Raw genomic sequence first — 24,714 nt, forward strand, 5'->3', positions numbered from 1 at the left:
AATTCTCGCCTCTGGAGTTACTGGCTTCTCTTGTGATAAGTTTACCTGAGGTTGTTCAACAACATTACTGGCAAACCCAGCCAGAAGCTATGCTCTTAATTATCCAGCCCCTTTGAGATTCCTTGGGATGAAGCCGCTCGCTGTGGCAGTCCACCAGGGCTCACCCATTCGTTTCCTGACGACTTAGTAGTTGCAATAGATCTATCAGGATCTGAGCTTCTTTGCACAAAACATAATATCTAATTCTATCTATGTATCTATGTATCTAACTATTGCACTTTTATGCAAATAGAATATTACATATATATAATACGCTAGAATATGTGTGCATACATATGTTCTAGATTTTAAGCAATGAAAACTATATAACAGCCACATTTCAAAATCTGTTTATATAAATTCACCTCATTTTTTAAAACTGTAGTATCATGTTTCCTTATAGGGACTTCCACCTAATCATGCCCATGCAGATTACCTATCTACTACCCATCTATTGTCCTATTACACAGCTACAGTGAAAAACCTATGTACATCTATGTTTTCACCTGTGTATAAAAACTGAAGCACACACCTCTTGAAGTAGAATCACCAAGAAACTAAAGACAGGCCACCCCAAGGTGTGACATTTTGGCATAAAGATTTCTTTTTTAATATTTTAATTCATTTGACAGAGATTGCGAATACAAGCAGGGGGGCAGCAGAGGGAGAGAGAGAAGTAGGCTCCCCACCATGCAGGGAGCCCGATACAGGACTAGATCCTAGGACCCTGGTATCATGACTCGAGCCTAAGGAGGCTTAATCATCTGAGCCACCGAGGCGGCAGAGCATAAAGATTATTTTGAGATAAAAGCTATCTAGCCCCAGCAGATTAAGAAAAATCTCTTTACCTTTCCTTCAACCACCCACTTAAGAAACTTATCTGTGCAGTAAGTCAACTTTGTTTTCCAAACATCTCCTCTCACCTTCCTGCTAATGTGATCTCTTTCCTTTGTATCCCCAGAGTCCTACACCTCTCTAGGCTCAGGACATCATATAAGCCTCATTGCATTGTCTCACTCTCTGAATTTCACATCTGTGTGATTCCCTACATGGATGAAACAAAATTTGATTTTCTCCTGTTAATCTGTCTCATGTCAATTTGATTTTTAGTCCAACTAGAAGGACGTTGAAGGGGGCATGAATGATCACTCCCTGACATTATCTTTGTCAATCTGAGAAATGTCTTAATTATAAATTCTCAAATTATGACTTTATTAGACAATTGTATATCATTTAGTTTTAATTGCCTATTCATCTCTTTTGCTAATATTCTTATACCGTACACTCTTTTCTTTCCAATTTGTAAATTTCAGAATATTTAAAAATAATTATTCCATTCCTAAATGTATCATATTAATTCACAAATTTTCTTTACACAAAATTGGAACTTTCCAATTGCTTAAGCTATAAATTTAGGATGAAAAAATGTTTCTTTTGCTTTATCACAGTGCATTACCAGTACTAACTTGGCCAATTAATAAAAGATTTGAATGCCTATAAATAACAATGAAATACACTGAGAAACACATCTATTAATAAAGTGAGATAACTTTTTTCTACAGAGCTAAAATCTACTCTTGAAAAATTCTGAACTATGTGACACCATTCATTTTTATTGATTTATTTTTTTCATGGTCTCAGATTTTCAGAGGCATTACATAAAAACTGCTGTTATTTTTAAAGTATACAAGAATCCGTGTACTTTGGTGTGCGTATACATATGTATATAACCGCTATGTTCCTTGATGTCACATCAGTTTTCTTACTACAGCCACTACACAATACAAGTTAATGGTAACCAATTTGGTGTGCTATTTTCCTAGATCACTGCCAATCCAGTATATTCAATCTGCACAGCAAAACCAGCAGTTCCCTTGGGAGTAAAAATAACATTCATCCTTGACTAACTTCGACTAGGCCAGATAGTCATGATTTCAGTGTTCATTCTCTTACTGTTTTTTTTTTTAATAATATTGTTTGATACTATAAAAAGAAAATGAAAGAAAATGAACAAATCTGTTTTTAAGAGTATACTTTCTTGAAAGGACAAATAACATAACAATTAAATAAGATGTTTAATAAAACAAATTGTGGTTTATGGCAGATGGAGTCCAATGTTCACTGTGGTGAAGAAGTCAGTATTTTTATTTTAAACCAAAAATGGGGCTCTTCATTCAGCAACATACCTGTATCATTATCTTACCAAATTGTAGTGGAGTCAATATGGAGTGAGCAGGATCAGACAGCATTTCAGTAGCATAGTATTCTGGTGCTTACAATATCTAGATAAATATAATTTAATCCTCACTGCAAACCCACAAAGTATATATTATTATCAGCATGTTCTATATAATTTTTACATGAGATGCCCATCCTAATTTCTTCAAATACAAGGTAGACATTCAGAAAAGTAGAGTCTTTACATAATATAATACTAAAATATAAATAATGGGGAGTTCATGGGCTCCTAATGCCACTTAATGGATTCTAGATAAAGCATGGCAAAAGGGAAAGTCCCCTTCCCTGTTTAGTTGTAAAAACTGAAAAGTCTTAATATATCTCAACCATAGGAAATGAGGCTGAATTTGACATTTTAAAATGTTAATGATGTTACTTTGCATTTAATCTATTTATTCTAAATTACTGCTGAAATATTTTGGTCAATTTTAGGTCCTAACAGAGGCAACTGCTTTTGCTTGTCGACATTCACTTATTTTTCTTAGATTTGACTATATTAAAGATCATTTATCAGGTTTTTATTATTTGCAAGACTGTGCCATGCTCTGTGTTCATTATAAACCCAGACAAGCTGCAATTCCAGGCCTCAAGGAATTCTTTTTAAAAAAAGAATACTTAAATACTTGGCCACACGGCCTCAGTGGCGTGCAAAAAAGCGGCAGTCACATTGGGCTATAAATTTCAGGGGGGGGGAAAAACTCTTATGGAGCAAAAACAGCTTTAAAACCCAATCTGCTGGATGAGTGGAATTTTTATTGCTAAAGCTCACTGCTACATACTCAGTCACTATTAGTTCTAAACCATATTTAATGCCTGCTACTCATGCTACATCCTTCAAGAAGCTATCTGTGATTCTTCTTCCCCTTTCTCCATTCACACATAGTACGACTTTATACCTTTTTAATATCACAGTTTATTCTTATTTGTATTATATTCTTCTATGTCATATGACCTATAGAATTTCCAGACTCATGATAAGAGACTGTGCTGTGTATGTAAGTGGGTATATCATATATGATATATTAACTAATTAAATTGGAAAACAAGTGGGAATCAAGTGTATTAAATCTATCAAAAATTCATAGAGCCTTGGGTTTGAAAAAAAAAAGTATCTATAGGGAAGTTTGACAGTGAGAGGGAATGAGAGCTAGGAACATAACTATGGAAGCCTGAATTATTATTGTTTATTATAGACACATTCTCACTTAGAAAAATATATTTATAACCTTGGCTTTTCATCAAAGGTTAGCATAATCAAAAGCTATGAAGTATAATTCCAAACAATTGAAAACCTACAAATCCCAAATATTTTTTTTGTCTTATTATCTTTTTTTTTTAATATAATTTTTTATTTTTTATAAACATGTATTTTTATCCCCAGTGGTACAGGTCTGTGAATCACCAGGTTTACACACTTCACAGCACTCACCAAAGCACATACCCTCCCCAATGTCCATAATCCCACCCCCTTCTCCCAAACCCCCTCCCCCCAGCAACCCTCAGTTTGTTTTGTGAGATTAAGAGTCACTTATGGTTTGTCTCCCTCCCAATCCCATCTTCCTTCATTTATTCTTCTCTTACCCACTTAAGCCCCCATGTTGCAACACCACTTCCTCATATCAGGGAGATCATATGATAGTTGTCTTTCTCCGCCTGACTTATTTCGCTAAGCATGATACGCTCTAGTTCCATCCATGTTGTCGCAAATGGCAAGATTTCATTTCTTTTGATGGCTGCATAGTATTCCATTGTGTATATATACCACATCTTCTTGATCCATTCATCTGTTGATGGACATCTAGGTTCTTTCCATAGTTTGGCTATTGTGGACATTGCTGCTATAAACATTCGGGTACACGTGCCCCTTTGGATCACTACGTTTGTATCTTTAGGGTAAATACCCAATAGTGCAATTGCTGGGTCATAGGGCAGTTCTATTTTCAACATTTTGAGGAACCTCCATGCTGTTTTCCAGAGAGGTTGCACCAGCTTGCATTCCCACCAACAGTGTAGGAGGGTTCCCCTTTCTCCGCATCCTCGCCAGCATCTGTCATTTCCTGACTTGTTGATTTTAGCCATTCTGACTGGTGTGAGGTGATGTCGCATTGTGGTTTTGATTTGTATTTCCCTGATGCCGAGTGATATGGAGCACTTTTTCATGTGTCTGTTGGCCATCTGGATGTCTTCTTTGCAGAAATGTCTGTTCATGTCCTCTGCCCATTTCTTGATTGGATTATTTGTTCTTTGGGTGTTGAGTTTGCTAAGCTCTTTATAGATTCTGGACACTAGTCCTTTATCTGATATGTCGTTTGCAAATATCTTCTCCCATTCTGTCAGTTGTCTTTTGATTTTGTTAACTGTTCCAAATATTTTCTTAATGAAAAAAAAATACAACTCAGGTTTTGATTTCTGTCCCTTGATGAAAAAGTCATGTCTACTGAAAGAATAATTTTTTATTCTGATCATGGGATTGTAGATGCCAAGGGCAAGCTGAACCAATATCGGCAACTTGGGCATGAAGATTATTTTGAATTAAAAAGCAATCAAACCTAGCAGTTTAAAGAAAAGCTCTTTACCTCCCCTCTTGACTGCCTGAAAAGATTTTAGATAACCTGCTCTAGGAACTAAGAGATCTCTGTAGATCTCTGTATTATACTGTGAATGAGGTGTGGTTGACAGAGAGGAACCTAGCAAGGCCCATTTGATCCAAGCCCTCTGTGTCCCACTGTCTCTAAAGAGCCCAGCAAACACTTTACCAAACATTTACTCTTTTTCATCTTCTTGTGAATTGCACTCCTTCCCTTTGAAGTCTCAGACCCCTACCTCTTTCTCCTTAGTTCAGAATGACATATAGGCCTCATTTAACTGTCTTTGGAATTTCCATGTGTTTATGGATTCCAGTACCTACACTGTTAACTTGGATTTTCTCCTGAATCTGTCTCCTATCAATGTGATTCTTAGTCTGGCTAGATACACCTTGAAAGGCAGAGTAAATTCTTGTTCCTTAACAAGATAGTCACAAATGGCTATTTGTGACATTAAATAATTCCTTCCTGGGCCAAAAAGTGGAAAAAAAACTCAAATGTCCCTCAAATGATGAAATGATAAACAGAATTAGAGATACCCACACAATGGAATTTTATTCAGCTACTAAAAGGAAGGAAGTAATGATATATTCTTAACATGCATGAACCTTAAAAACATGCTAAGCGAAAGTAACCAGACACTACCATATAATATCATTTATATTAAAAGTCCGTAATAGGGGGCGCCTGGGTGGCTCAGTTGGTTGGACGACTGCCTTCAGGTCAGGTCATGAACCTGGAGTCCCGAGATCGAGTCCCGCATCAGGCTCCCAGCTCCATGGGGAATCTGCTTCTCCCTCTGACATTCTCCTCACTCATGCTCTCTCTCACTGTGTCTCTCTCAAATGAATAAATAAAATCTTTAAAAAAAAAAAAGTCCGTAATAGGCAACTTCATAGAGACAGAAGAGAGATTAGTGGTTGCCAGAAACTGTGGGAAGGGAGGAATGAGGAATGATTATTAACAGGTGTGGAGTTTCTTCTTTTTTTATTATCTTTTTAAAAGATTTTACTTATTTTTTTCACAGACAGTGATCACAAGTGGGCAGAGAGGCAAGCAGAGAGTTGTGGGGGAAGGAGGCTCCATGCTGAGCAGAGAGCCTGATGCCCTGATGTGGGACTTGATCCCAGACCCCGAGATCATGACCTGAGCCAAAGGCAAAGCCCTAACCCCCTGAGCACTCAGGTGCCCCTGGAGTTTTTTCTAAGATGATGAAAACACACTAAAATCTCATAGTATTGATACTTGTATTGCTCTGTGAATATGCCAAAACTCATTGAATTATATATTTTAAAGGGTAAATTTTATGGTATGTGAATCACATGTCTATAAAGCTGTTCTAAAAAGTCCCCAGGATATCCCATTTTTTTTAAAGATGTTATTTATTTATTTGATAGAGAGAGATCACAAGTAGGCAGAGAGGCAGGCAGAGAGAGAGAGAGAGAGGAGGAAGCAGGCTCCCTGCCGAGCAGAGAGCCTGATGCGGGACTCGATCCCAGGACCCTGAGATCATGACCTGAGCCGAAGACAGCGGCTTAATCCACTGAGCCACCCAGGCGCCCAGGATATCCTATTTTTGAAGAAACATATTTTTTTTCTCTTTTCTCCAAAGTAGTTTACAGCTCTTTGTGTTATGCTGTGGCTTTTGGGAAGCAGCTTGCTCTGGGTTTATTTCTTTTGTTTCATTTTAGTGTTACAATCAACCCTGCTTACATATCCTGAGTACTGTTTTTTTTTTTTTTAACTTGAGGCTTAAAAACAAACAAAAAAGAGGCAACACTTCCAATTCCCCAATGATTCAACAGGTTTTAATGTGCAGATGGTAAGCATTTGTTTCCCTCATTGTTTGCTACCAGGAAAAAAGGTGTGAAATAGCTCTTCTGGGTCAAAACGTATGGTTGACAAACCACAGCTTTTATCTTAGCCTAGTTTTGTTTTGTTTTGTTTTTGAGATAACAATTTCTCTTAATTGTATGCCAACTTCTGGTAAAATGTCATCCTGTACTTAATGACTTTATTTGTTAAATAAGATAACAAATTGACCTGCTTGGGATAGGATAGATGAAAGACAGTAAAGTTGAATACTGCAAATATTGGGTCAATATGTCACCACTCTCAAGGACCATCATTGAAATCCTTGAAATTTACACCACAACCGACTGAAAATCTCATCTAGAATTTCAGGAATCAATGGCAAATCTGCTTGTATAGATCTTGAAGTATTAATTTTTACGGTAATTTCCTTTCTTTTATAATATTTTTTTTTATTTGAGAAAGAAAGAGTGAGAGCATGAGCATGAGCAAAGGGAGGGGGAAGGGGAGAAGGAGAGTCTGAAGCAGGCCTCAGCTAAGCGGGGAACCCAGCCTGATGTGGGACTTGATACCAGGACCCTGGTAGATGCTTCATCAACTGAGCCACCCAGTTGCCCTATTTTTATGGTAATTTCATGACAGATACTGCTAGCTGCTTCCCCAATATGCATTCTACATGCATTTCCTTTTAACAAAATTCTGATTTTGTTTGGAGGTTGCAGCGTGTCTAGTTAAAACAGACACCCTTATTTCTAGCCTCCTTGAAGGCCAGAACTAATCTTGTGACATGTGAGGAGGAGACTGCTGAAGGTTTCTGGGTATGTTTGTTTTCTTGATAGAGATGCTGCACCTTCCGCCTCACTCCAATTTTAAGCTTTATTGATATATACTATCTCTATCTTATTCTTGCTTCTGAAGGGGAGCAAAATTCATTACTCCAAAACATGTCTCATTGGCTTAAGGATTATCTTGAGTTTATTATATTTCTTAAGAGTTTATTTATTTATTTGATGGAGACTAAGAGAGCACAAACAGGGAAAGTGGCAGAGGGACAGGGAGAAGCAGACTGCCCACTGAGCAGGGAGCTCAATGTGGGACTTCATCCCAGGACTCTGGAATCATGACATGAGCCGAAGGCAGACCTTAACTGACTGAGCCACCCAGACACTACTTGAGTTGATTTTTTTTAAAGAAATAGCAGACAGAGCAGAGTAAAATTAAAGTTACCCTTCCATAATAGATATTTACATGTATAAGAGAAATCTCCATCTGTAAGTGCGTCTTCCGCTCTGTATCAGGAATTCAGGTATCATTCAATCTCTACAAACTCTCACCAATGGGGAAGGAAGGCACTTAAATCTGCATAATAACCACACCCTGATTACTTTTTTTTTCCTGGCAACCTCCCGTAACAGCACCCCACCCACCAACATCTTTTGTCTTTAGCTGGAGAAGTTATTTAAGGGTAAGTCTTTGGTCATTTTAGGGAGTTATTCAGTTTTCCCTGGTCTCTTCCACATATACAGGAGGTTATGTTTTTAAACTTCTCTTTGTTTTTAAAACACCAGGATGCTTTGCTTAAGATAATGAAAGTGTTGCCCAAGGGAACAAGAAACAAAATAGCCTGCAAAGTCATCATAGTCCCAAGGTGTATGGTCTCTGCTTCTGCTAACAAAGATAGCATCACTGACACACTTCGCCGAGATGTTTTGCAGACCTGGACCAGGGAAGAGAACAACAACCTGAACATGATATTAATGAAAAATAATGGACCTTTAACAGAAAGACAAGTCAATCAGTCTTAAACTTTACCCAATCCCTGACCAATCAAAAGAATCCACTACCTGGAGCCCCTTACTCTTCATTTTTGCCCTTAAAAGTCCTCACTTGCATACCATCAGGAAGTTTGGAACTTTTGAGCATTAGCTCTGTTCTCGTAGGTGGTGTCACATCAATAAATAAATTTCTTTCTTCATTGCAACAGTTCAGTGTCAGGTTTTTAGTTTCTTTTTTTTTTTTTTAATTGGTTTGCCTTGCATTGGGTGGATGACCTCTCCTTTGATACATTTACAAGAACTGGAAGGCATGAGAGAGGAACACATCATGAGGGGAAGAGCAAAAAGACAGAAGGGGCCTGGGATGCTAGTGACATCATATGGTCAATTGCTTAGACTGCCTTCTGTCAGACTTCATCATTTGAAGAATTAAAATTCTCTGTTGGGTTAAACAGTTTGTTGGACTTCCTGTTACTTTCACTTAAAAATGCAATCCCCATCTGCAGTTCCTCTTGACTGGTGAACTACCACTTTCTAGGGTACATTTAGAAAATATGGGCAAAAGTTTTAGATTTTTGTATGGAGAGGAGGGGTGCACCCAGGATGACAGACATCTGGTAAGAAGCAGGACAGTCCAGCAAAACAAATAATTGTTTCATGCCAGCACAGCTTTTGAAAAGTAGGCAACAACCTGGTTGTAATTATGTGAACTTAGAGCCTGGCTCCATTTAATATATACATGCAAGGTCTTTTTTATTCACATTTTCCCCACAGTTTAAATATGCACTGAATTCTCCAAAAATGCAACTATGATACCAACAAATCAAAAAGGAAAACTGCACTTTTTAAGTTTAGAACATTACCAGAAGTTGTTAATCACACAGGAAAATACTCTTACCATTAGCCATACCATTCCTGGTATTTTAATCATTAATATCACACACTTGTGAGATGCTTAGGGAATAAAATTATGACCATTATCGCTATTTCTGCTTCTGTACCTTCACTTGCTAACCCATGAGGAGATGGAAAGATACCAGCAGACTTTTCTATAGGCACTCTGTAACCACACAACCCCTGCCCAGAATTGAACCTGGCAGAGTGGCCGCTCCCAGACCCCCACCTGGCTCTGGGCTGAGAGATAACAGCCATCTGGTACCAGAGAAACCCCCATTCATAATTGGACGTGACAAAATGACTGCTCCCAGACCCCCCAACCCAGCTCTGGGTGCAAGAGATAATAACCATCTGGCGCCCCGCTGCTTGACAGGGAGACCCCGGCCAATCCTGAGGTGACACATACCCTAGCGGTGCCAACTAAGCAGTTTGAAGAATGACAGCCCTTTGACCTAACCAATAATCTGTTCCCAGCCTTTTCCCGCTCTCTAGCGCGCCAGTCATATTATAGAGTTGCTTTATGAATTTCCCGCGGTATGTGGCGATTTTTTACAAGATACTATGATGTATGCTAAGTCCCTGCCTCCCCAAAAATAGTGTATAAAAGGTGTTGTGATCCTGAGCTCGGGACCTCATAGCGTCACCGACAACGAGTGTGCGGAGGTCCGGGTTCAAACTCGTAATAAACGATCCTTGCTGGGGCGCCTGGGTAGCTCAGTGGGTTAAGCCACTGCCTTCGGCTCAGGTCATGATCTCAGAGTCCCACATCGGGCTCTCCACTCAGCAGTGAGCCTGCTTCCTCCTCTCTCTCAGCCTGCCTCTCTGCCTGCTTGTGATCTCTCTCTGTCAAATAAATAAATAAATAAAATCTTTAAAAAAAAAAAACGACCCTTGCTGTTTGGCTTTTACTCTGGACTCTGGTGGTCGTCTTTGGGGGGTCTTGGAATTTGGGCATAACACTTGCATTAGTCAGCATTTATAGTTGTCTATTCCTGGTAATTACAGGCACAGGTACTACATTTACCTACAGCATTATATAGCCTGCATATTTCTATATGAGATAATGAATTGTTGATGATCATTAGATATATATTATTTCATAATTAATAATCACCCTTTAATTTCTTCTTTATTTGGCAAATACTTTGAAATTATATATAGATGAGTTACATTATTGTTAAATTTATTTTCTGGTTGGGAATAACAGTTTTGTAAAATGTGTTTTACAAAAAAGGGTATTGAATCTTATGCTTTTGAAATCCATATAATACAGTTTTGGAAAGGGATGATGTATACATATTCAGAGTAAGATGGCATGCGCAAGCGATAGAAAGATGGCTTTTATCTTTAAATATTCCTATCCTGGGATTTTGGCCAAGTTGGTTTCAAAGAAGACAGATAAGATGCCTATGGAGCACCAGAACACTGCAGGACTTTGCTTTACAATTAGAAACCAAATGCAGGACTGACTCCAAATCAGGGAAATTGGAGAAAAGATCAATGTAAATGTAGGTATATATCCGTGTTGAGAGAGAATTGGGAAAGGAAATACCAAATTGGACAAAATCCATAAGAGCTGATTAGTTATTTGATTAAGCACAATAATGGCAAATATCTAGCTGCTTTAACTTATATTTTTTCAAGTTAAAAATAAAAAAAATAAAAATAAACCAAAGAAATATGCATTATCAGAAAAATGCAGAGAAGTTTTTTTTTTTTTTTTTTTTAATCCTCAAAATGTGAAGTCAAACTAGAGGGAAAATACTGAGCAATAAGAAACTTTGTCCCAAGGTATGGACACATTGACAAAACTATTACCAGCTGTAGCTGACCTTTACTGGGTGAAATCTGGACAAACAGGACAAACTCCTTTAAAAGTAAAGTCTTCAAAGGGTCAAATCCCATGGTGTTCACAAACCAGGCAGGCTGCTACAGGGCAGGAAGAGTCTATTATACAGAGAAAAGCTGCAGGAACACAATGATCTTTGAAGAACTTTTGGGCCAGTGTAGGCAGGCCCTGCATTGGCAGTTTTGGTGCTAAGGGGTAGGAAGAGATCCAACCTCCCCCTTTGCTCTATAGCTGCCTTTGTTTAGCAACTTCCTCCCAGAGAAATGCCTTCTCTTTTCAGATTTTTAGAAAACTTTTCCCAAAGCTATGTCTCCCTTTATCTCAAGCAATTCCAAGTGAATAAAAGACTCAAGTTGTCTTCCTCAAAGGGCAAACACTTTGTGCAATTTTTTAATAAGTTAATGGAGACATTTGCATTCCCACTGCTTGAAAATCTCCAACTGTTGCCACCCAAGTGCTTTCCATTGATAGTCGTCAAATATACAACCCATGAAGTACTTAACTCTCCAAACAGAGTTAGTATATTGAACACAGTCTCACGGAGAGAAGTCTTATGCTAGATATAATGGTAGACTACATTTAGAGAATTATTTTTCATAGAGAGCAATTTTAGAGTAGACAAACACAGCTGAGCTCAACAAAACCTTTATAATTTATACATTCGTAGGGATTATTCTTAATTTTGTATAAAACCACAATTACCAATATGTGAATTCCAACTTCTACAGTGGGGGTTTATTTTTTATCTCTATTATCAATTGGTGATAGAGATCTTCTCATCTCATTTCACTTGGTGGAAGTGGCTTTTCCAAAATAAACGAACGACCTGCAAACCTGGATCAGACGATGCATGTACCATCCGCTTACTTTCTAGGTTTACAGTTACCCTGGAGAAGAACTAAATTTATCCATGTTCCTGAAACTGAATTTATTTACCATGACCAAGCAGTGTTACCAAAGCATAATAGACAATAAAAATTTGGTCTAATTACCAATTTTGTTATTGTATCAATTTTGTTATTGCTGTTCATGGTAACCAACTTGGCACTTACACTTCTTCCCCCTTTACTCAAAATTCCATTGAAATGACATAAAGTACTCAGGGGTTAAAAGATTAAAATGAAAATCCACCTTGAAAGCACAAATGAGAACAAACAGAAGCCTAGGATATTTCTGGAAGTCATGAAAGATAGAGGTGGGATCCAGCTGGTAAAGAAATCAGAAGAGAGGAAACATACCACAAACACAGGAGTAACTAGAAGCTTCACAGAAGTCTCACCCCTTTAGCTCACATATACTGTACTTTAGTTGCACGGGAGTGCCGGGAGCTCATATAAAAACCAAGGGTAGGTTGAGGTCCTTTAGAAAGCTCCCCGGTCAGGCAGTATTAAGCTTTGACCTGTAGGATGCAAAGGAGTCTGAAAATAGTCCAGTGTCTTAAAAGAAGATCAGTATCACTGGAATTTAGAGAGGGGCATAGAGGGATAGAAAAATCAAAAAAGGACAGCAAAAGGTAGGGCTCTGTAACTCATGGTAAGTATTTAAACATTAACTTTATAGCAATGGACAACTATTGAAGAGTTGTAAGCAGCAGTCCAATCAATGACTTAAAACCTCTTATTTTACTTGCATATTGAAAATGGAGTATGGGGGGTTAAGGACAGATGTATAAAGTACAATAGGATATATCCATGCAGTGTTTATGCACAAATGAGTATCAGTGGAACTCACATAAAATGGCTTTTCCTTTTGAATGTCTCCACTTTTCCATTCCCCAGTCATCATCTAGCTGAGTCCCTACTGCCAGGATTAGAGAAGTAGCCTCCAAACTCATTTCCTTAATCCTCATCTCCAGCCCATTCCAGAGGCATCCTTCATAGTGTAAGGAAACCATTTTTTCTAATCATCATTTTTTCTACCTCATTTCCCTGCTTAAAAATTGACTGTGTCTTCATATTACTTATAAGATGGTGTTTGAGAGGATTAACAACAAATCTATTTTTCCCACCCAGGTTTATAATCAAATAAGACAGACACAGGAGTCAGACAGATACAGATGAAAATATCTCCTTTATTTATGATAAAGTTGATATCAGCGAGCATGGCTTAAGCCCTCTTGCTACCTGTGCTTGATGACAATTTGCCTAGTGACACATACTAGTAGCATAAAATAGTGTGGACCTTTTCCCATATCAGACAACCCTATACAATTAACATCACAGAGAGACAGGGCGCCAAAAGTCAAGGGTGCTGAGCCACATATGCTCAGTTCCTCCTCCTGAACTCACAATCAGAGGCAGAGTGTCTGAACATTTAATTCCATATACATTAAAGTTTTGTGATTTTTACTATTCTCTACAGTTTGCTTATTGAAACTTACTACGATTTCTCAGTGTAAGCCCCTATTTCTGACATTCTTCTTGTCCCGTCTTTTATTATTTGCCTCTTATCCTTTAATTCTTGTATTAAAATTGAGTGATATTTGTCCAGTCAATCTTTTCCCAAGCCAAAATTAGCAGTATTATCTGAAAGTGTTCGAGGAAATCTTAATTTTGTATGGTTCATAGTCATAGCCATATTAACTAGTATGCCCATTTGTCTCTAAATGAAGTTTTAGTATTCTGAAATATCCTCTCTTTGATGCTGAATTTCTAGGTAAGACCATTATACTAGATAGCTATACTGACAACAACTTTATTAAAATTAATTCTCCCAGCATTCACGGCAGGAGTAGTACAAAATTGGAGCTATCATTACATGATATTTGTGAGCACATTTTATGAGTAACACATAAAATAAAATGGACTATTTTTATTATTATAATCAAATACTGTTTCAAAATTCCATATTATTCACTAAAAGGTATAAAATATCATAATGACTGTGAATCATATTAATTGAAAATAATACATGCATATACAGAGAGAGACAGAGAAAAGTACAAATGTGTGGGTGTGGTTTGGGTGGGTGTAGAGAGACAAGCTCTTCAATACATGTCCCCAAAGGCAAAGAACGAAACAAAACAAAGGCAAAGAAGGAAAAAATGCAGAAAAGGAATCACTTAACTCCTAACATGTTCTCAGTTATCAGTTTGACCAATCTTAGTGAATTCAGCCTACTGTCAGTGAATGAAAGTTGCTTAAAAACAGTTACAGAGGACAAATATTTTTTAAATACCATGAAAAGAAAACAGACCATTGATTACTTTTTAATTAAAAGTATTCATGGAGGGCGCCTGGGTGGCTCAGTGGGTTAAGCCTCTGCCTTCGGCTCAGGTCATGATCTCAGGGTCCTGGGATTGAGTCCCGCATCGGGCTCTCTGTTCAGCAGGGAGCCTGCTTCCTCCTCTCTCTCTCTCTGCCTGCCTCTCTGCCTACTTGTGTTCTCTCTCTGCCAAAATAATAAATAAAATCTTTAAAAAAAATAAATAAAAGTATTCATGGAGAACACATATTCCATGGAACACTGGGTGTGGTACATAAACGATGAATTCTGGTACATTGAAAAGAAATTTTAAAAAATTTAAAAAAATAAAAATAAAATAAAAGTATTCATGGTAAGGTAGAAATTTTATTCCCCCTCCCAGGAAAGATAAACTGTCTATATGTTTCTATAACACATATCACCCTGGCACTAAGCCACTAAGCATCAACTACCAGTAAAAACAATTGATCTTATAGTTAAAGTAGCTAACTGATAAGATACTGTGATTTTTTACAAATGCTTGAATTTGAAAGTAGGTGTCCCCTCCCCCAAGTGAACTATCCAATGGAAATCACTATAGGCCTTTGCTTACTCATTCCAGTAAGAGCAGAAGCAGAGACAGATCAACCAGTCTAGCACTGAAGATAAGGCATTATAAGAACTTAATAAGTATCTGTTGAATTAAAAAATAATTTTTATTATATCTTCATATTAAAATTAAAAATTCATAGAGCAGTAGGAAAATTACTGAGAATATTAACAACATACACAGTTAAAGAAAACACTTTTCTCAGGAAAAGTCAGTTTGGGTACTCCAGAAAAAATGGCTTAGACCCATTTCTCCCTGCTACTCCCCACTAACATAATAATAAGCACTGGTAATAATGCAAGATGTGATCAAAAATAGCTCTGAAATGTGGTAAGAAGATGACAGAGGTCTGGGACCCAGGAACTGGAACAGCATCTGGGTGATTTAACATCTCCTCACCAAATAGAAGGCAACCCAGACCCAACATTTCATGACCCCGAACTCCCCTCAGAAGACAGTCCAGTTGGGCTCATTATTCCCCCAGATCCAACAGGAGTCCCTGAGACAATATCAGGCAAGCCTGACACCATCTAGGATGCAATCCTAGACCCAATCCCAACAGCTGCCAATGATAAACAACAAGGGGGAGCACTCTCCATCCCTGCTGGGCCTCTATTCTCTCTCACATCTCAAGATACCTATGCATTTGATAAAATTCTATAAAACAAAATATACCCGTGCACAGGTGCACACACACTCATATAGGCAAAACACATACTGGTGAGCACCCCAGTGTGTAAATCTAAACAGATTTGGTGAACTGTGTCAATGTCAATATCCTGGTTGTGACGTTGTGCTATAGTTTTGCAAAATGTTACCACTGGGGGAAACTAGGTAAATTGTGTACAAGTTCTCTTTCTGTGCTTTCTTATAATTCATGTGGAGCTACAATTATCTCAATAAAAATGTCTATTTAAAAAAAAAGTCAATCTTGATTTTCACCTATTTATTTGAAATTCACTAGATGATTGAATTTATTTTATTCACTGGATATTTCAGAATCATCCCACTTGGTGTTTACTCAGAGCAAGTTAAACTTAGAGCAATTTTATTTTAAAAGAATGCTACACAATATGCCCTGACCAGCCATTTACTAAGTTATATGGATAGACATTATGGACTTGAGCTGATCTTCAAAGCAACTTTTCCATCCAAAGTTTTTTTTTTTTTTTTTCCCATTTTCAAACTGGAAGTATTCCTTTTCTGCCAGCTAAAGAAAATTTCTAGTTATCTTTTTTTAATATTTTATTTATTTTTCAGAGAGAGAGAGCGAGAGAGAGAGAGAGAGAGAGCACAAGCAGGAAGAACAGCAGGAAGAGGGAGAGGGAGAAGCAGGCTCCCCCTGAGCAGGGAGCCCGATGTGGGACTTGATCCCAGAACCCTGGGATCATGATCCGAGCTGAAGGCAGTCGCTTAACTGACTGAGCCAACCAGGTGCCCCCCAAATTTCTAGCTATTACAAAAGATAGTTCTGAGCCATAATGAGTACAAATAGTTCATTACAACACCCATCTATAATTGGTAATGTGTTCTTTGGGGAGGTGGGATAAGCAAAACAAGAAATGGTGACAAGTGACACTCGAGGGTACACAGATAGTGTGACTGTGGGCAAGTTATTTAACCTCCATGCTTTTGCTTCCCTATGTATAAAATTTGAGGTAATAATAAAACCTACATCTTTGGATGGTTATGTGCTAAATAAAATTTGTGAATCCCTGAGTTCAGTGGCAGGCAGATGGTAAGCACATCCATAAATATTAACTATTATTATTACTCATGGAACATAATTTTCATTCGAATGTGTATGACTAAAGGAGGTAGAAATTTAAATCTGCTTTCACAAAAGCGGATGTTTCTCACTGGAAACGTTTTAAGTATTGTTTGTATCACTGTCATTGGCTAGCATTGATGCAGTGTACTCCTTGTATCATTAACTCCATGGAGAAAGAAATCTCCTTCCCCTTCCCTTTACTAGCTTGTTAATAGCGTAGCTTCAGGTCTTCCACTGAAAACATTAGAACTGTCATTTAACTTTCAACCTCCCAATATTTAATTGAGAGATGTGCAATATAATTAAAAAGGTGCCCAAAGGGCAACCAATTCTGAAGACTAGTGATAAGTGCATGAAGGAAGTGGGCTTAATTTCATTTTCATACTTTAGCTCTTCTTATCTTACATTGGTAAGGAAACCCTAAGTTCTATATCTGTATGACAAAGTATCCCTACAATGTACATGTGGCTATATAAGACACATGTGTGTATAGGTTTTTACATGTACTCACACATGAACAGCTATAGAAAACTACAGATATTTTCATTAGAATAATTTTAGTCGCATTTTTTATAAGGTGACTCACATGTACATTCTTTTTTTTTTTTCCACTAAAACAAGGCAGCATTTCCTAATTTTTAGGACATGAGATGTATTTTGTTATTTATCATGTACTTTAAATGAATTTTTATTTAAAGCACAAATAATTAAAAAGTGCTAATTACTATGATGAATAGTTTGGGATAGTTTTATTTGATTGCCATAAGTGGTGGCATTCATTCTTATTTATTTACCATAAAACATAGATCCATTAGTAAGAGAAAAACATACTTAGAATCCAAAATGGGCTCCTACATGACCTTAATAAAGTTCTAACATCTTTAGAAAAAGGTCGGGAAAACACAACTCCTATTACACTCCTCCGATTGAAGTCAAGGAAGAGAATAGATAATAGGCCAGCCCAGGGAGATGAGCTCTAGCCAATGATTGGGGAAAAAACCAGAGGCGTTGTAGTCTCAGAGCTGCCAGCACCACAGTTGTGGGACTTGCCAAGTAGACAGATGCCAAAGCAGGAAAAATAGCTCCTCCTGATTGATTGTTCAAACCTACAAAGATCAAACACTTCGTGTGTGGGCCTGACTACAGAGCTATCTTTTCCCAAAAGGCATCATTCATTTGTTTTTCATTACTGAGGTTGTTAGAAACACAGAAATAATGTTATCTATAAGTATAAGACATCTTCCTTTCCTTTTGCAAACAATAAAAAAGAAACTCTGAAGTATGTGTTATATTTATAGCTTTTATGAACCGTGACTGTCCCACTCTATGCCTTGGTTTCCCTCTCTGTAAAATGGAGATAAAAGTAACAGCGCAGTGTTACTTTAAGGAAAAAGAATAGTAGAAGTCGATGTACTAAGCACAATATCAAGTACTTAGCACTCCTCATGAAACATGACTAATTATGTTAGTTCTAGTTTCACTTCTTTTATTATACCCAGTTAAACTCGTGTTATCATACCCTTTATATTTGAATTATTACACCAAGTTAGACAAAGCAAGTCTATTTTTAAAGCTGTTCAGAAGTAACTTTATTAGCCATTTTTGTTTGGCACAGATCAATTACTTAGAAATTTAATTCATGTGAATAGATCATATAAAAAAATGATGACTGCCTTTTTGGGTGACTTGAGAAATCTAGAGGGTAAGAAATAATTTTCAAAGAAAAAAACCATAGCCTCTTTTAAAGAGCTCTCTAGATAAGGATTAGTTACACTAATAGATTAACTCATATACACTACACATTACACACAATTCAAATCTTAAAAACAACTCAAACTGAGGGGGCATTCATCTTAGTTCTTAGGGCATCATCAAAGCATCTGTGAAGATCAGGTATTTAAAAAACAAAGGAAGAAAATTACCAATCTTCTAGGTGATCTCAGTTTTCAGGTCATTTTTATCATCAGAATTGAAATAAACAGCTGAAATCTTCTGATCGATATCAGTGAACCACATTTCCAAAAGAAAAGAGTAGTGGCCATTAGTTCAAACTGCTGAATGACTGGGTTTCCAATTTAAAAAAAAAAATAATGTGTTCTGTGTTATTTCAGTGAACTCAAAGTTTGTTCACATTTCTTAGCAACTGTCCCTTTCAGTTTCAGTGACCTGGTTGAGAAGACACAGGAAATGTGAACACATTTTCTTGCAACCCATCCTTTCATCTGTAAAGATTATTGGGTAACTGCTTCTGCAATGTATAGTCCTCTTGTGAAAAACTAGTAGCATAATATAGATTGAGAAACAGGATACACAAAGCTGCTTCTGATGTCTTTCTATTAAGAATGCACAACAATTCCATGCCAATGATCCTTCTACATCCAAAAGGTGTGGGACCTAAGGTTCATAGCTGTTTTTTATGTTTTGCTCCATTTGAAATACGCAGGCAAAACCAATGATATAAATGAGGCCTTATAAGACCTGACATCCCCATGCCTAATCTAGCAGAACCTCGACATCACTGATACAGTCAGATGAATCAAAAGGTCCCTCCAATGCCCATGTCAATGTCAGATTTAGTAGAAGCTCCCTGCTTGGCATTCCCGCTTGAGTGCTTGGCGGTCCTGGCATGTCACCTAACTGGCTGGTGCTTCCTAATAGGCCCTGCACCAGTCCTGACTGATGTGTGAGTGTGCAAACATTACCAGCATTCAGGAGCCAGATGGCCCACACACCAAGCATAGCAGCCAGACAAAACACAGGCAGATTCAGCACACTTTGGAGAGTTCTATTTTTGGTGATTCCTCCCAACACTAACGTACCTGTATTTACTTGATTCCATCCCAAATGAACTGAAAACAATGTCTTCCTGCATCATTGCGGTGCCACATCCGAAGTAAAGGAGGAAATTCTTTTCTCCTTTCCATTTAGCATGAAACAGTCTTCTATGATCAACAAGACCCTATTCTGCTATTTGTGGAGCTGAAACAAGTCCTTGCTGCTTGTCTGGTATAAAGGAGTCATTTACTTCTATCAGCACGCTTAAGGGGATTCTTTAAAACCGAAGCCATAACTTGAAGAAAGAAGTGTCTAGGAGAGGGTCTACTCTTTTAGTACTGTATGAAGAACTCCTGCATGTGTCAGCCAGGCAAGAAAAGCAATTTACTGATAAAACACCACAAAATCACATATATTATTCCTCATACCAAGAACTTCAAGTCAGTTCACATTGGTTTTCTCTCCTTACATATGTAAGACACTGTTCATAGGCATGCTCCAGTGCATGTGTAATCATATAGAAATGGAGAGATTTCAAATGGAACTGCTGTGATAAGAAAAAGTCAAAGGTACAATTAAAAAATGAAAAAAAAAAAAAACACCTAGTACTTCTCAGTATTACTTATGAGTTCAAAGCAATGTGATAACAACCCACATTCTTCCTTTAATCTGATTTAGACACACACATGTGCTTCTGACTCTAAACTAAGATGAGCAGCCGTCCCAAAAAACCTAAAATAAAACCCTCAAAAGCACCAGTTCAAGATCTGGAGATATGATGAAAGATGGGAGACCTTTTCAAAGAAGACTGGGGAATTTCTTTACCATAATTAAGTCTAAATTGAAAAAAAAAAAAAACCAACTTAGTATATTTGACAAAAATAGTAAACCCTTTTCCCTATCATATCCATTTTGAGTATATCACTGAAGGCTGTCAGGTCAGCCACATTACTCAGATGTTCTCTCTGGGATAAGCTAATTCTAGAATCCCTTTATAGTTTGGATACTCAGCTTGAGATCATGATGCCCTCGTAGAGGCTAGATTGCAAACATGTAAAAGGAAAACTCATGGCTTACTGAAGTGTGTGTACTACACCAAGTGTGTACTGTGACCGTGTATGTGTTGAGAATTTTAATTACTCCCATAAGGGAAAGCAAATATTCCTCTTTCATAGTTCATCTTAGCCAATAGTTTTGGCTTGCTTGGATGTCAAAAACTGCTTTTTGCAATAAAATCAGTGTTGCAACAATAATAAATTTCACATGGAACTATGTTTAAACTGATCATCTAAAATTTAAACAAAAATAGTTGTTAAAGGTCAAAGACAATCTGCATGAACAGAACACACTAGGTATCATAAAATGTAGCTTACACCAAATGGTTAGATATTAAGAAATTTTAATGCAAACTCTGCTATAATTCAAGAACTAATGAAGAAGAATTAAAAAAAAAGTATAGTGAAGCCAAATGTCATTGCAGAAAACAACATATACTAAGGTAGGTACCATAAAGTTTTATTTCTACAGTTTTGAAAGAAGCTAAAAACTCATGTGTGACTCTCCAGCTCATGAGTAATGTGGTCATTTCAAACTTATGGCAATAAAAACTTTATAGCGCCCCAGTTTGGAACATATGTCAAACAGAGAAAAAAGTAAAAATCAAAATGAAATGTGACAAAACACTGTAAAACACCTCTCATCGGACACCACTAATCTGTTTGGTCTGAGAATCAACAGCCACTTCTATTTTGGAGTTTCTATCTCAAAATCATGTAGCAACTTGAAGAACCACTGTGAATAGCATCAAAGTAAATGAGAAAAAAATGAGTTGCTTTGCTCATGATGGTGTTAACTATATGGGCTTCAGAAAATGTCACTGTTGTTGCAAAATTAAGAAGAAAAACATAATTTCTGCAGTTAAATATTAATGTCTGACCTTGACACATAAAGAATGAAGACAAATCATTTTCTTTACCAAATGATTTTTATAGAGTATAGTAATTATAGAGAAAATGGCATGTGTTTATCATGAAAGCTCAATGTTTTTAAATGATGTAATTATATTATAAATGAGCGTTATTTTTGTTATCACTGAATTGTTAGTATTAGTTCTTGAAGGAGGCTATATTTTTCTACTTTGATTTTTGCCTGAAGAAACTACCTTGTGTAAATGGTGTCTGATTAGACTTTAGTTTATTAGTACTAATCAGCTGTATTTTGCCACTTGGACAACTTGCATAACTTCGGTGCTGTTCTAATTCGCACTCCATTTTTTTAGCTGTAGGGAAAGAATCTAATTAATTGTATCATTCATTAATAGTTGTCTAATTTTTAGCTATTCTATTTCATAGCCTAGAGGTCTCATAACTGTATAAAAATAAGAAAAGCTATCATCAACTAATATATATTTGTTTTTATATTAACTGGGTAACTGCGATGTTACTATGCACAGTGATCTAACTCCTTGATTGATAAGCACGATGCTACACATGGAATTGTCAAAATGCCAGATGAAAACTACTGATCTTATATTTTATTTTAAAGCACTGACTAAATTGTTTGGGGATTTCTTTGCCTATGGGACAGACTTAAGAGATTTTGAGGCAGTTCATTTCCATCCAAACAAACATTAGGTGATTTTAAATGTCCTCTTATGCTTAGCTGTACTACACCAACTCTGAAAAAAAAAAAAAAAACAAACACTTTTTTTCTACTGAAATAATGATAGAAAAAAAAATAACTAAAAAATTCTAAGTGACACACCTTTATCAAGAGAGTGGAGTTTATAAACATATATTTTTATCCCCAGGGGTACAGGTCTGTGAATCACCAGGTTTACACACTTCACAGCACTCACCAAAGCACATACCCTACCCAATGTCCATAATCCCAACCCCTTCTCCCAAACCCCCTCCCCCCAGCAACCCTCAGTTTGTTTTGTGAGTTTATCCATCATTGATAAAATCATATTTTGGGTTAATCTGAAAATGACTCTATTGTTTCCTCCAAATCCCTTTCCCTTCAAGAGAGTACAGGAGTTAACTGTCATTTGAAAATGTTAATCTGAGGGGCGCCTGGGTGGCTCAGTCACTTAAGTGTCTGCCTTCTGCTCAGGTTATGATCCCAGGGTCCTGGGATCAGGCTCCCTGCTCAGCAGAGAGCCTGCTTCTCTCTCCCTCTGCTGCTCCCCCTGCTTGTGCTCTTTCTGTCAAATAAATGAATAATCTTTAAAAAAAGTTAATCCAAAATAATGAGAGTAACTTAGGAAAAGTTATTAAATGGTTTGTTTTAACATTTTTGGATACTATAATAATACACCATCAATTATAAACATCATTAGTTTTAGAGAATAAACCCCCAGTAACTTCACATGAGATGATTCATAATCACAACCATGTGAACTGTGATCCAATCACACCATTGAGATCCACATTCAGCACTATATAGTATATGCCTATGACCTACAGAGATCTGTACTGTGCATACCTATAGCAAAGGCATTCAACCAGAACAACCCCAAGCTGAAACTGTCTAAAAAGTGTTCATATAAGACTTGTATCTAACAAAGACAAACCTTATGTCCCTGTTCATGGCACCTACAACAGTAATGGTAACAGATGGATAACAAGAATATACATCCTGATCCTTAAGCAAGGCTTTAGACTAGAAGAGGTGAGAACAAGGTATCCTGCAACTGTAAATTGAAACCATTTTGGAGACTGTGTACCATGATGATACTACCCCTTAATTTGTTAAAATTCATTTCCATCTAACTATAATCATAATTAGAAAAATACAAAGGTGTACAAATATTATACTTATTTTCTTCTCTTTTCAAAAAATTACAACTTAATGTAAATGTGTTTTGCTTTGTAAATTGTTTCTGTGGCACTGTAATTTTTGTCAAATATTTCAGTTTAAATTCCACAGTTTTATTTAGAAAAACTCAAAAATCTGTGTTCAATTCAAAAGTATACTAATTTTCTTTAAACCTTTAGGTGCAAATGGTTATTTTAAAATAAAATCAATATGTGCCAAATAATTCCACATGCAGGTACTTTTTACATGCTGAAGTTTGTATTGATAAAAAGAGCTAACCAGCAATGTGCACTAGAGCTTTCTGTGATGAAGAAAATGTTCTATACCTGCATTGTCCAATGAGATGGCCATTGAAAACACATGGCTACTATATGCTTCTAATGTGGTTAGTGCAAGGGAGGGACCACAACTTTTAGTTTCACTATTGTTTTTCCTTTTGTTAAAAAGATTTATTTGCAAAAGAGTCTGAGAGAGAACAAGAGAGCACAAGCTGAGGGAGTAGCAGGAGAGAGGAGCAGACTCCCTGTTGAGCAGGGAGCTCAACATGGGCCTCAATCCCAGGACCCTGGGATAATGACCTGAGCTGAAGACAGACACTTAACTGACTGAGCCACCAAGGAGCCCCTATTTACACTAATTTAAATTTAAATTGTCATATGTGTCTAGTGGCTACTGAATCTGACAGCAAAAGTTTAGAGATTAATTATGACTAAATATACACATTTATCCATCATAACATATATTATGTACACATGTACCATTACACAAAAACCCATGAATGGATGCAATCTTACTGCTATCTAAAAACCCAAACTGTCGAGGGCCATTATAGAAAAGTGCTGAGCCAGGCTATAACAAGCAATTGAGGAACGGAGTGTGATTGGTCAGAGGCTTGAGTGAGAGATGCGTGATCACTGCATGGGAGCAATGTGACCATTTATAGTTAGATAGGCGCTCACGAGGAAGCTGCATGCACAGTGCGGTGATTGGCTAGGCGGGCTAAGCTGCCGGTGTATATATGCTTGAATGTACTTGTAAAGGAGAAGAAGATTAAAAGAAGCCATTAAAGAAGCTTGCCTCCACGCGTGTCTCCGTGTCGTTCTTGCTGGCAAGAGCGACACCAAACCATAACTTTTCTTATTAAAATGTACCATACATTATTGCTTCATTTTGGTGAATGTGAGGAACTCACAAATTTATTAAGATAATTTTAACCAACAGTATCTTCCATACCAAATGCAATTACTTAGCCATTTCTGCAAAACCACAGAATTTTTCCTTCATACTTAACTAGAAAAACAACTTAATCCTCTGCTTTAATTTGCCATTTCACAGCTTGCAATTGCTTCGTTCCTTTTTTT

General features: G+C 37.1%; 1 protein-coding gene across 3 annotated transcripts in view; it reads right to left on the reverse strand.

Annotated features, from left to right (window-relative positions):
* The window catches only part of DMD (dystrophin), a 2,119,021-nt gene that overhangs the window by 1,878,490 nt on the left and 215,817 nt on the right, over positions 1–24,714 (reverse strand). The window lies entirely within an intron of this gene.

This window comes from Mustela putorius, unplaced genomic scaffold (genome assembly GCF_011764305.1).
Source record: "Mustela putorius furo isolate JIRA1106 unplaced genomic scaffold, ASM1176430v1.1 tig00003836_pilon_pilon_pilon, whole genome shotgun sequence".
NCBI classification, from domain to species: Eukaryota; Metazoa; Chordata; class Mammalia; order Carnivora; family Mustelidae; genus Mustela; species Mustela putorius.